We start from the raw sequence: 13,172 nt of genomic DNA on the forward strand, positions 1-13,172 counted from the left end.
ATGCACTGCTGAGTGACTGTCGGCTTTCCCCCTTGTTCTAGTTTAAAAGCTGCTCTATCTCCTTTTTGAAGTTAGTGCCAGCAGCTTGGTTCCACTCTGGTTAAGGTGGAGCCCATCCTTTCGGAAAAGTCTCCCCTTTCCCCAAAAGTTTCCCCAGTTCCTTACAAAGCTGAATCCCTCTTCCCTGCACCATCGTCTCATCCACGCATTGAAACTCTGGAGCTCTGCCTGCCTCTGGGGTCCTGCACGTGGAACAGGAAGCATTTCAGAGAATGCCACCCTGGAGGTTCTGGATTTTAGCTTCCTATCTAATATCCTAAATTTGGCTTCCAGAACCTCTCTCCCACACTTTCCTATGTTGTTGGTGCCCACATGTACCACGACAGCCGGCTCCTCCCCAGCACTGTCTATAATCCTATCTAGGTGGCGCGTGAGGTCTGCCACCTTCGCACCAGGCAGGCAAGTTACCAGGCGGTCCTTACGTCCACCAGCCACCCTATCTACATTTCTAATAATTGAATCGCCAACTATGATGGCAGGCCTAACCCTTCCCTCCTGGGCAGTAGCCCTAGGAGACTTGTCCTCGGTGCGAGAGGACAATACATCACCTGGAGAGCAGGTCCTTGCTACAGAATCACTTCCTGCTACACCAGGGTGATGTTCTCCTACTGGGAGACCTTTCTGATCCAAGGCAGCACTAGGGCTGCCAGACTGGATTTGGGACTTGGCTACTATGTCCCTGAAGGTCTCGTCAATGTACCTCTCTGTCTCCTTCAGCTCCTCCAAATCTGCTACTCTAGCTTCCAGAGATCGGACTCGTTCCCTGAGAGCCAGGAGCTCTTTGCACCGAGTGCACACATACAATCTCTCACCGGCGGGTAAAAAATCATACATGTGACACTCAATGCAAAAGACTGGAAAGCCTCCCTCTTATTGCTGGACTGCTGCCTTCATCTTAGTTTTATTGAGTTCCTAGTTAAGTTCGAGAGAAGAGGAAGTGGAGGGAATGCATAGAGCAAACCGGCTGCCCACGAGAGGGAGAATGCGACTCTGGGCTGAGAGTGCTTGCTGCGAATGAAAGAGCAGAAGTTCTCTACTTTGCGGTTTTGAGGAGACGCAAAGAGATCTATTTGAGGATAACCCCATTGTTGGAACATCAAGTTCGCTACCGAGGGGTTGAGAGACCACTCGTGCGGTTGAAAGGTCCGACCCAGCTCGTCTGCCAACACATTGTCCACTCCCGGCAAGTAGGTGGCCCTGAGGTACATCGAGAGGGAGAGGGCTTCCGCCCATATCTGTGAAGCTTCCGGACACAGAAGGAAGGAGCCCGGGCCTCCCTGCTTGTTGATGTACCACCTGGCCACCTGGTTGTCCGTCTGGATCAGGATGACTTGATTGGAGTGGCGATCCTGAAAGACTCTGAGAGCATATCTGATTGCTCGAAGCTCCAGGAAATTTATTTTGTGTTTGGCTTCCTCTGGAGACCAAGATCCTTGTGTCTGCAGATTGGCCACATGAACTCCCCATCCGAAGTTGGAAGCATCGGTGGTGAGAATTAATTGAGGATCTGGAGCCTGAAAGGGCAAGCCGTGGAGGAGATTGATCTGATTTTTCCACCAGGCTAGAGACTGACGGAGTGAGTCTGTTACGTGGACAATGGTCGACAAGAGCTGAAAGCTTTGAGTCCATTGAGACCTTAGAGTACACTGCATGATTCTCATGGCCAAACGGGCCATTGGTGTGACCTGAACTGAGGACGCCTTGTGTCCCAAGAGGATGAGAAAGTGGCGTGCAGTCGCAGATTTCTGAGACTGCAGCTGGTGTGCGAGAGACACGAGAGTGAGAGCTCGCTGTCGAGGCAGGAAAGCCTTTGCCTGCAAGGAGTCCAAGTCTGCCCCAAAGAACGACAAGGTTTGAGATGGAACTAAGTAGGATTTGTTGTAGTTGATGAGAAATCCTAATGAAATTAGAGTGTGTAAGGTTAGATTGAGGGACGACAGAGCAGCTTGCTGAGTGGGAGCCCTGACTAACCAGTCTTCTAGATAGGGGTAGACGTGAACACCTTGGGTCCTGAGGAAGGCTGCAACTACTACGAGGCATTTTGTGAAGACGCGTGGCGCAGACACTAGGCCGAATGGAAGCACTCGGTATTGATAGTGCTTGGGGCCTACTAGAAACCTCAGGTATTTGCAATGAGATGGAGTTATCGTAATATGAGTGTATGCGTCCTGGAGGTCCAGAGAGCAGAGCCAGTCTCCTCTTTGTAGAAGAGGAAGAAGCGAGCCTAAGGTTACCATCTTGAACTTCTCTCGCTGGAGGTACTTGTTGAGGGCCCGTAGGTCCAGAATAGGATGAATGCCTCCTGATTTTTTGGGGATTAGAAAGTACCGGGAATAGAATCCTAGGCCGTGCTGAGAGTAGGGTACGGGTTCTATTGCCTTGGACAGGAGAAGGAGGGAAACCTCTTGATCCAGAAAGATGGAGTGATCTGATGTTCTCCACGTCGATAGAGGTGGGGAGTCCGGTGGCACGGAGAGAAAGTTCAGATGGTAACCCTGAGCAATTATCACCTGTACCCATTGGTCTGAGGTGATTGAGTGCCATATGTTGTGGAAGTGGCACAATCGACCTCCCACTGGTATGTGAGGCAATGGAAGCTGGCTGCTGCTCTCTAGGTGGAAGTCAAAAACCTAAAGCGGGAACTGGTTGAGGAGCTGCTTGCGGTTTTTGTTTCCGTGTTTGACGAGACTGTGCTTTTTGAAAAGGTCTCGTGGAACAGGATCTGGTTGGTGGTGGGTAGGACTTCTTCGGGCGGAAGAATGACTTTTTAGAGTCCTTTCAGAAGGGCTGTATGGAAGAATAGTCAGAAGGCATCAGAGAGAGCTGTCTTAGGGTCTCATGATGGTCCTTAAGTTCCGCCACTGTTCGTTGAATTTGTTTGCCGAACAGATTATCTCGTACACAGGGCAGGTCAGATAACCTGTTCTGTACCTCAGGGCGAAGGTTAGAAGACTTGAGCCAGGCCCACCTTCTTGCCGAAATAGCAGCTGCAGATACCCTAGTAGCAGTGTCAAAGATATCATAAGATGATCTGATTTTATGCTTGCCTGCCTCAAAACCCTTGTTTACTGGGGTTTGGAGCTGATCTTGAAATTGCTGAGGCAGGGAGTCTGTCAAGTCTTGTATCTGCTTAAAAATGACCCTATTATATTGGGTCATATAGAGCTGATAAGCGGCAATTCAGGAGATGAGCATTGATCCTTGGAAGACTCGGCGACCAATGGCATCTGGAAACTTCTGTTCTTTGCCAGGGGGAAAAGAAGTGTGAGGCTTTGACCTCTTTGCTCTCTTCTGTGCAGATTCTACCACTACAGATTGGTGATCCAATTGTGATTTCTGAAAGCCCGGAGTGCACTGTTAACTCTCTACTGGATGCGCATTTTCAACGTGCTAGCGTTACTCCTTATTCAGTAAGGGGCCGAAAACGCGTGTCTAACCCCCCGAACCTAATAGTGCCCGCAACATGCAAATGCATGTTGATTGCCCTATTAGGTATTCCCGCGCGATTCAGAAAACAAAATGTGCAGCCAAGCCGCACATTTTGTTTTCAGAAATTAGCGCCTACCCAAAGGTAGGCGCTAATTTCTTCGGGCACCAGGATGGCTGGAGGCACAGATGAAGGCATCGAAGGCATCGATGGATGGCTCTGTGGCGCCGAAGGGCGTAACAGCACCGATGGTTGGATCGGTGGCAATGGATATATCGGTATCGATGGCTGAGGCAGTACTCCCAAAGGAGGAATGCGGAACGGTGTTTCTCCTCCCGATGACAGAGTAAGCGGGGAGGGCACCGGCGCCATCGGTGTCCCGGGGTCCATCGGTGGAAAAGCAGCAATGAGCGCTTCCATCCTGGAGAGCAGCGGTGCCAACGCTACCGGAATTGGGTCGGTGATCCGTTCCGCAATCGATACCGGTGTCGGTGCCGGAGGAACCTGGAGTCGTTGCATCGCCTTGTCGATGGCCTCCTGAACCATCCAGTCCAGTTCTTCTCGGACACCTGGAGCAAGTAGCACCGGCTCCGGAACAGAAGGAGGCAGAGGCATAGCCGGAGGGACCACCGTTATAGGCAGAGTCGCGGCTCCCGATGCCCTATCGGGTGAGGGTTGTCTCGGTGACCCGGTCGCCGAAACTTTCTATGCCAGTGGAGATGTTTATCTCTACAATCCCCTCGGTCCTGAGGGGGAGTAGAGGGTGTCAAAGTCCCAGATGTCGTCAATGCCGGACGGTCACCGGCTGGTGGTCGATGCTGGCGCGAAGTTGACGAAGCCGGTTCTGACGACGGTGCAATGGATGGAGTTGGGGTTTGAGCATGGAAGAGCCATCTTCTCCACTCTGGCTTTGCGACCTTTTGGTGTCATTAGGGCACATTTGGTGCAGGTCAAGACATCGTGCTCTCGTCCAAGACACATTACACAGACTTTATGGGGGTCTGTGATGGACATGGTGCGATTACAGTCTGGGCACCGACAGAACCCCGACGCCATGGCCATGGAAAAAAATTGAGCTGCGGTGCGGTCGATGGCCAGTAGGCCGCGAGGACCAGACTCAACGGTAATCGATGGAAAAACGGGTAAAAACTTACCGGAGTACCGTGGCTTGAAAAAGTTAAAGGAGGGACCCTTGTGGGGCAAATTAACTTTTAGTAATTCTGTGAGGAAAATTCCTGTCAGGAATCTCTGCAGAGCTCCTTAACCGCAAGACTACTGCTGCGCGGAAAAAAGAAGACTGAAGGGGGACCCCTGCTGGCTGCAGGGTTAGTGCCATGCTGGTCATACCCAGTAGGGGCCAGTCAAAGTTCTGGAAACCATACATTTGAAAAAAGTTCTGGGCATTGTGGCCAAACCAAAAGGTAGTGCCCAGAACTGATAGCATCACCCCAACACAGCAAACCATAGAAATTGCTGGTGTTCCAGTTGGATGTGTTGCGTTCGTGCCTGCTCTTGCCCTCACTCTACCCTCTCTACCTCTGAGGCGACTCCCTTCAGGTCTGATGGACAGTTGCTGCTGCGGCTTCTCCTCGCCGTTTCTTCCTGGAGTCCCCGGGCTGGCCTGACGCTGCGGATCTGCCATGTTCCTGATGACGTAGGGCGCGCGCACTCCGGAGTTTGTACCAGCAAGGGAGCGAACCTCGGGGGCGTCCCCCCCGTAGTGACGTCATCCGCTTCCAACATTAAAGGAGTTTGCTTACGCTTACGAATCGTGTTAGCAAGGGATTGATGGCGGGGGATCATCTCGACCCACTTCATTCTCTGCTGCTCTGCCTCTTCGAACTTACCAGGAGTACCCACTCCTCAGGGGCCCCGCTCTCTCCTCTTGTTTTCAGATTGCTAAGACTGGATCCGGTACTCGCTCCTCAAGGACCTACGTCCCTGAACGCTCAGAAGACTCCCTATTGCCTGGAAGCAATCGCAGACGTGAACATAGTGAGTTTCTATTCCAGTTGCATATAGGAACCGGTACTCGCTCCTCGAGGGCCCATGTTCCTAAAACCCTCCGAAGACTCTCTTCTATTTCAGAGCTTATTTCATACACAGATATTGTGAGTTCTTATTTCAGTTTGCATATAGGAACCAGTACTCGCCTAGAGGCTCCTGTTCCTGAATATACTAACTATCCTCTATTGCCTAATAACCATTACAGAGATAGATAACTGTGAGTTACCATCGCTCTCTCAGAGCTGTCCCTGGAACCAGGTACTCGCTCCTCGAGGGCTAACTCTCTCCAGCTACTGAGCCTTCTTATTAATCTATGTGACTGTATCATCTACTTCTGGTTATGTATCCAGCATACCCTGTCTACTCAATATCTATGAGTCTCTCTCAGCAAACCAGCAAGCAAACCAGCAAACCAGGAGATAGCAGTTCCAGGATCTGAGGGACTTCAGCCCTGCCGGGCACATCAGCTCACTAGTGCCACCTCTGGTGGTTCTACTACCTGTCTAATAAAGAACTATCTGTGTCTGTCTCCATACTCCAGCCTAGCCGGTGGTCCCTCTCATGATATCCTCCTGAGGGCACTGTCATCTGCCAAAGGATTCACCATTCTACATTAGAGTGCTCATCTCTCACACTTCAAGAGCTGAGTACAACAAACTGCTACCTTGCAGTCTACCCTCAACTGTTGCTATCATCTCCTTCCTCGTTGCCACTCTGTGCGGAGATCCATAACAGATACTACTCCTTCCCTCTGGAAGAATAGATCTTATATGGTTGCTGACCTCTCCCCTCTGAGGAGCAACTCCATAACAGTTTGCCAACAGATTGCTAATCCTAGCAGCTCCTACAACAGATAGCTACTCCGCAGTCCTAACCTATAACAGATTGCTACCCTAGCAGAGTCGCTATCAGATTTATTTAACTTCTTTTACTATACCGACACTCAAGACCAGGTCTTATCGTACCGGTTTACATTAGAACATGGGGAAACCAATTAACGTATAAGTGGAAATGAGAAGTTACATTAAAACAGGGAGAGTAAAAACATGGATGTCGGAAGATAGGACAGAATTAAACTATAACAGAAATTGGAGATCGAGTAATCAAACAATAAGTTAACAAAATTAAACTATACATTAACACAAAACAATAAATTAGTAATGCAGAAACATGGATTATAATCAGCGGATATATACATGGTATGTCTGATGGGAGGAGTGGCGGGGGATGAGGGGGGGTGAGGGAAAAAGTGTGGGTTGGGGTTGAGGGGGAAAGGGAGAAGGTTGGGAGTGAGGGGAGGGAAAAAGGGTGGGTTGAAGGGTGAGCGACAGAGTTGGTTGAATGGATTCCTTCAACGGTAGGCTTGTGTGAACAGCCAGGTTTTAAGTTTTTTTCTGAAGGTTAAGTGGCATTGTTCCTGGCGTAAGTCTTGAGGAAGCGAATTCCAATGTAGCGGACCTGCTGTCGAAAGTGCTCGCTTGTGAATGGAGTTGTGGATTGATGATTTGTTGGGAGGGGCCTTGAGCTTACTTTTGTAGGCAGTTCTTATTGGTCTTGAGGATGTATGTAGTTCCAGCGGGAAGGTGAGTTGGAGAGTGGATTGTTGGTAGACCGATTTGTGGATGATAGCGAGAGCTTTGAACAGAATTCTATATTGAATAGGAAGCCAATGTAAGATTTTTAGGATAGGTGTGATGTGGTCCTTGCGCCGTGTATTTGTAAGGATCCTGGCCGCTGCGTTTTGCAGCATCTGTAGAGGTTTAGTCGAAGAGGCGGGGAGACCGAGTAGAAGAGCGTTGCAATAGTCGATCTTTGAGAACAGTATTGCTTGAAGCAGAGAACGGAAATCCTGGAAGTGTAAAAGTGGTCTTAGATGCTTCAGGACCTGTAGCTTGAAGAAACATTCTTTAGTTGTAGCATTAATGAATTTTTTGAAATTCATTCTAGAGTCAAGGGTGGCCCCAAGGTCTCTGACATGGCTTGCTAGTGGGGTTATTGTGTTATTGGTGAAGGGGTGGTTATCGCTAGGGGAGATAACCAGGAGTTCTGTTTTGGATGTATTTAGGACCAGGTTGAGACTCGAGAGGATCTGGTTTATGGCATGTAGGCAGTCGTTCCAGAAATTTAGAGTTGAGGAGATTGGGTCCGAGATGGGGATTATGATTTGCACATCGTCCGCGTATATAAAATGGGTGAGGTTGAGGCTATTTAGCAGCTGGCATAAAGGAAGTAAATATATATTAAACAGGGTCGGGGAAAGGGAAGAGCCCTGTGGTACTCCTTGTTTTGACGGGATGGGGTGGGATTCTTTGTCATTTATTTTAACTTTGTAGTGCCTGTTGTTGAGAAAGGATTTAAACCAGAGCAGAGCGGAGCCAGAGATGCCTATTTCCATTAGACAGCTGATGAGGATGTCGTGGTTTACCGTGTCAAACGCCGCAGAAATATCGAGTAGGGCTAGAAGGTATGATTGTCCCTTGTCAAGGCCCATCAGGATGGTGTCCGTTAAAGAAAGAAGGAGGGATTCTGTGTTTAGGCGTTTTCTGAATCCGAATTGAGAAGGGTATAAGATATTGTGGGAGTCCAAGTAGTCGGTGAGACGGAAGTTGACAAGTTTTTCCATTAGTTTAGCTATAAAAGGTAGGTTTGCGATGGGGCGGAAATTTGCTGGGTTGGCTGGGTCCAGATTGGGTTTTTTTAGTAAGGGTTTCAGCGAAGCAATTTTTAAGGAGTTAGGGACAGATCCTTGATTGAGGGAACAATTTATGATGTCTGCCAGAGATCTTGCAATGGTGTTAGGAATGGTGAGGAGGAGTTTGGTTGGTATTTGGTCCAAAGGGTGAGACGAGGGTTTCATTTTCTTGATAATCGATTCTATTTCCAGGGATGATGTAGGTTCAAGGGATACTAGCGTCTGTTTAAGGATAGTAGATGATGGATTTTGGCTAGGAGTTTGGCTAGAGGGTTGTAAGGCTATTGATGATGTGTTGGAGGTTGCCAGGGGGCCAAGTAGGTTTTTGACTTTGTTGTCAAAGAAAATCGCCAACTCTGTAGATTTGTTTTGGGCTTCTTCTTCTGAGAAGGTAAGGGAAGTGGGAGTGGTGAGGGCTGCCACATATGAGAAGAGCGTTTTAGGGTCGTATAAGAAACCGTGTATTTTTTTGGCATAAAAATCTCGTTTGGTGCGGGTGATCGATGTTCTGTAGAAGCTCATTGCTGTTTTGTAAGAAGCCAATGAGGTGGGGGAGGGGTCTTTCCGCCAGCGTAGTTCCTTGTGTTGTAGGTCTTGTTTGAGTTTTCTTAATTCCGTAGAGAACCAAGGTTTTTTGTTCGTGCGTGCTGGGTTGATAATTTTTGAGGATAATGGGCAAATTGTGTTTGCTACTGCGTGTGTGATTGTTTGCCAGGAATTAATTGCGGTATCAGCATCAGTGAGGTCCAATTTGGATAGGTCTTTGGCAAGGCTGTTGCTGAGAGTGTCCATTGAACAAGGTTTCCTGAATTGGATGGAGGATTTGGAAGCAATAGGGGTCTGTTTTTGATTAATGGCTAGTTTTGTAACTATCAACGAGTGGTCTGACCAGGGGATCGGGGAGCAGGAAGGTGGGGAGATGGGCGAGATGGTTTCATTTGTGAATATCAGGTCAAGCGTGTGACCTGCCTTGTGGGTGGGATTATTTATGATTTGATTGAATCCCATAGCCTGGAAGGAGGAAAGTAGGGTTTCGCAATTGGAAGATGGGGAGGGAGAATCAACATGGATGTTGAAATCTCCTAAAATGATAGCGGGTGAGATGGAGTCGATATGTTTGGCTATAATTTCGATGAGTGGAGAGGGGTCAGCTTCTAGGAGCCCTGGGGGGGCGTAAATAAGGCAAATTTGGAGTTGGGAGGATTTGAATAATCCGATTTCTAGTTTGGTTGTAGATTTGAAGGCTTGTTGAGTTAGTCTTAATTCTTTTTTTGTGATTAACATTATTCCACCCCCTCTTTTTTTTTAGGTCTGGGGATAGAGAAGACGTCATATTGTTGTATTGGCAGTTGGTTAATTATGGCCGTATCTGAGTTTTTCAGCCATGTTTCGGTAATGGCACATATGTCCCGTTGAGAGTCTAGGAGATGGTCGTTGAGCATGTGAGATTTTTTTGAGAGCGACTGCGAGTTTAGAAGGCTTAAGGTTATTAAGGATAGACCTAGGAATTGTGTTAGTGGGGAGATCATGATTGGAATCAGAGATCTCTTTGAGCGTAGATTGAGTAACGGTGCTTTAGCTCTGATGGGGATTGAGCGAGGGATAATCGGAATGGAGAAGGTTTGTAGCATGTTAATGTCTTTTTTTTGGATGCAAGTTGATGATGGATGCTGGAGAGGCTGGATTGCTAGCTCCTCCCCTCTGGGGGAGCAAAGCTCAAAGGATTGCTCACTCCTCCCCTTGGGAGAAGCAAACTCTAACAGACTGCCAACTCCTAGCAGAAAAGAAAACAGATTGCTAACTCCTCGCGGAGTCTCTAACAGATTGCTAACTCCCATCTGCTTGCTCCTCCCATCAGCATAGCAGATTCTAACAGGATGGGAATATAAAGGTACGCTTCTGACAAATCCAGTGATGTCAGAAATTCCCCCGACTGTACTGCCATTATCACTGAGCATAAGGCTCCACGCGAAATCGAGTCACCCGCAAATGACAGTTGACTCCCTTGAGATCTAGAACGGGCAAAAAGGAGCCTTCCTTCTTCAGCACAATGAAGTAAATAAAATATCAGCCCATATTTTCTTGAGACCTGGACACTTGGACTATAGACCGCAGGCTGAGGAGTCTTGTAACGTAAATTCCACTGCTTGTATCTTCTGCGGAGAGTTGCATGGAGACACCATGAAGATGTCCCAAGAAACCTTGAGAAACTCCAGAGCGTAACAATCTCTTATCACCACCAGCACCCACTGGTCTGACATGATCTCGATCCACCTCTGATAAAATAGAGAGGTGACCCCATATCTTCTGTTCCTGGGGGTTTGTTGGCACACCTTCATTGAGCCTGCACCTCTTCTGGGTCAAAAGGACTGAGACCTGCCCAAGGGCTGAGTCCACTGAGAAACCTCTAGTCTATAGAGACAAAAACATCCAAAACCCCTTACACGACCTCCCATGCCAAAGGAGTGTAGCGTCTGCTACTTGTTCTTTGGCAACCGCCTCACCCCACTTATTGGTCATTTTCACCAGCTCACTCCCAAACAAGAGTGATCAATTCCTAGGTCATAGTTGACGTCTGGGTGCTATTACTGAAGCCACCTCTCTGGCCGAAGTATGGACCAGGTCACAGACCGCATCTGACAAAAAGCCGGCTGCTGGTTCCATTACTGCTTTGCAACTCACACCAGATTCGTTGACTTCTTGAGAGAGAAGTAATCAAGAACATGCCACCAGGGAACAACATGAAGCTATCTGCAAATTCATTGCCATCACTTCAAAGGCTTGCTTAAGGATGGTCTCAAGTCTTCTATTTTGAGCATCCTTCAATGCCGCTCCCCCTTCCATGGGAATAGTTGTGCAATTGGTGACAGCACAACCAAGCACATCCATTTTCAAAAAACACAACTGCTCCTTCGCAGCCGTATCTAAGGTGTACAGCCTTTCAAAGGTTTGTCCCCCTTTAAAATTAGCTTCTGGGGTGCCCCATTCAAAATCAATCAACTCTTGAATAGCTTTCAAAATAGGAAAGAAATACAAGGTTTTGCACAAAGAAGTTAAAATGGGATCTTTCTTTGGCTTAGACACAGAATCAGCCTCCGGTACTCCCAGCATCTTCAATGACTGAGAAATCAGAGCCAGTAACTCATTTCTATGAAAGAAACGCAACATAGATCTATACAGCTCCAGCCCTAGAGGAAGTTCCCCATCTTCCAAGGAATAAGGATCGGTTTCATCATCTGTGCCATCCGGGTCCCTATCGGAGTGACCCGTGGCAGGCCTAGACTTATTCCGACACTGACCTGCAACATCAAGTGTGTGGGGATCAGCAGACTGCTATTCTGAATTATTATTAACTGAGGCCAACGACTGCAGCCACTGAAAAAATTCCACCCAAGAAAAGGTAGACTGATTCAGGCCAAAGCCAGGGGGCGCTGGTACTGCACTTACTGCACTAATTTTCCCAACCAAGGAACAGTTAGGGGAGTCCCAATTCCAGACAAGATTTCTGGGAACTCTTTTTCCATTCCCGCAACAAGCTGGGAAGGAAGGGCTTAGTAAAATCAAATGGAGACAAGTCTCCTTGAGCCTCCAATGTTACGGTACCAGGCCATGCCCCGGTCCCTCACCTCGGGGCCGGCCCGGCACGCTATTGCTCCGTTCCGGCTGACAGGGCCCGTCGGGGCCTCTCCCATGGCGCGCCCTCCTCGAGGGAGATGCCGCCAATCCGTCACGGCTGGCCCCGCCCCCTAGGCGTGTGCAGGAGCTCCAGATTTAAAGGGGCCAGCGCGGGAATAGGCCGGACGTTCCCAGATGATGTCAGATGCTGCAGGGGTATTTAAACCCTGCAGCTAGGCCTGGGTCCTTGCCTTGCAAAAAGGTTCACTCTCTTTGAGAGCTACTAGTTGCTACCTTCGTCTTCTGGCTATCGACCCCGGCTTCTGACTACTGGCTTCTGACCTCGGCTTGGACTACTGGCTTCTGATTCCGGCTTCTGACTACTGGCTTCTTACCTCGGCTTCTGACTACTGGCTTCTTACCTCGGATTCTGACTACTGGCTTCTTACCTCGGATTCTGACTACTGGCTTCTGACCTTGGCTTCTGACTTCTGGCTTCTCTCTTCGGCTTATGACTACTGGCTTCTGACCTTGGCTTCTGACTTCTGGCTTCTGTCTTCGGCTTCTGACTACTGCCTCTGACCTCGGTTCATCCACGGCTTCTAATTCCGGCTTCGCTCCACTGGTTCCTGACTCCGGCTCTTGTCCAAGAGGTCCCTCCCAAGTCCAAGCGGCTCGGTCCTCATGAGCTCCTCGCGGGATGACCGCGAGCTTCCAGTGGTGAAGTTCCAGCTGGCCTCCTGGCTTCGGCCCTTCTCTTCTCAATCTTCAGGAACTCCTTTTCAGACAGTGGCCTTCAGGAGACAGCATGTAAGTCCAAGCAGCTCGGGTCCTCATGGGATCCTCCTGGGGGGACCTCAGGCTTCCAGTGGTGAAGATCCCTCCGGTCTCCTGCTCTGTGCCGCCTCCTGGCTTAGACATCCACAGTGGGCCTCCCCACGATGAGTCTTCATCTGTCTCAGCCGGCTCAAGGGTCCACGAATCCAACATCCAAACAGTGCTGACATAAATTAGAGGGAATGCCAGGATGAGATGGCTGAATATGGCAAGCAGCACACAGGGCAAGTTGCTTAGGTTCCTTTGCTACTAGCATCATAATAAATCACACATTCTAAACTGACTTCGAGAAGAGTGTAAATCCGACTGAGCTTGCCACTTGAAAAGGACTGGACGCCCAAAAATTAGGCACCCAATATACCCGATCAGCTGGATGCACAATTTCTCGTGCATCCAACTCTTAGGCGCCCTGAACGCACCACTGTGTGTCCAACTAGGCGCCTTCAGGCGCTCTATCAAGCACACCATTAAATGGGCGTTCAGCGTGAACCGACATTCTGAAGAGAGCAGACTTACGTGCCATGGAAAAGCATG

General features: G+C 48.9%; 1 protein-coding gene across 6 annotated transcripts in view; it reads right to left on the reverse strand.

Moving 5' to 3' along the window:
• ERMARD (ER membrane associated RNA degradation) overlaps positions 1–13,172 on the reverse strand; it is a 452,987-nt gene that overhangs the window by 402,123 nt on the left and 37,692 nt on the right. The gene's annotated exons all lie outside the window — the stretch shown is intronic.

Source organism: Rhinatrema bivittatum, chromosome 3, assembly GCF_901001135.1.
Source record: "Rhinatrema bivittatum chromosome 3, aRhiBiv1.1, whole genome shotgun sequence".
In the NCBI taxonomy this organism is placed as follows: domain Eukaryota; kingdom Metazoa; phylum Chordata; class Amphibia; order Gymnophiona; family Rhinatrematidae; genus Rhinatrema; species Rhinatrema bivittatum.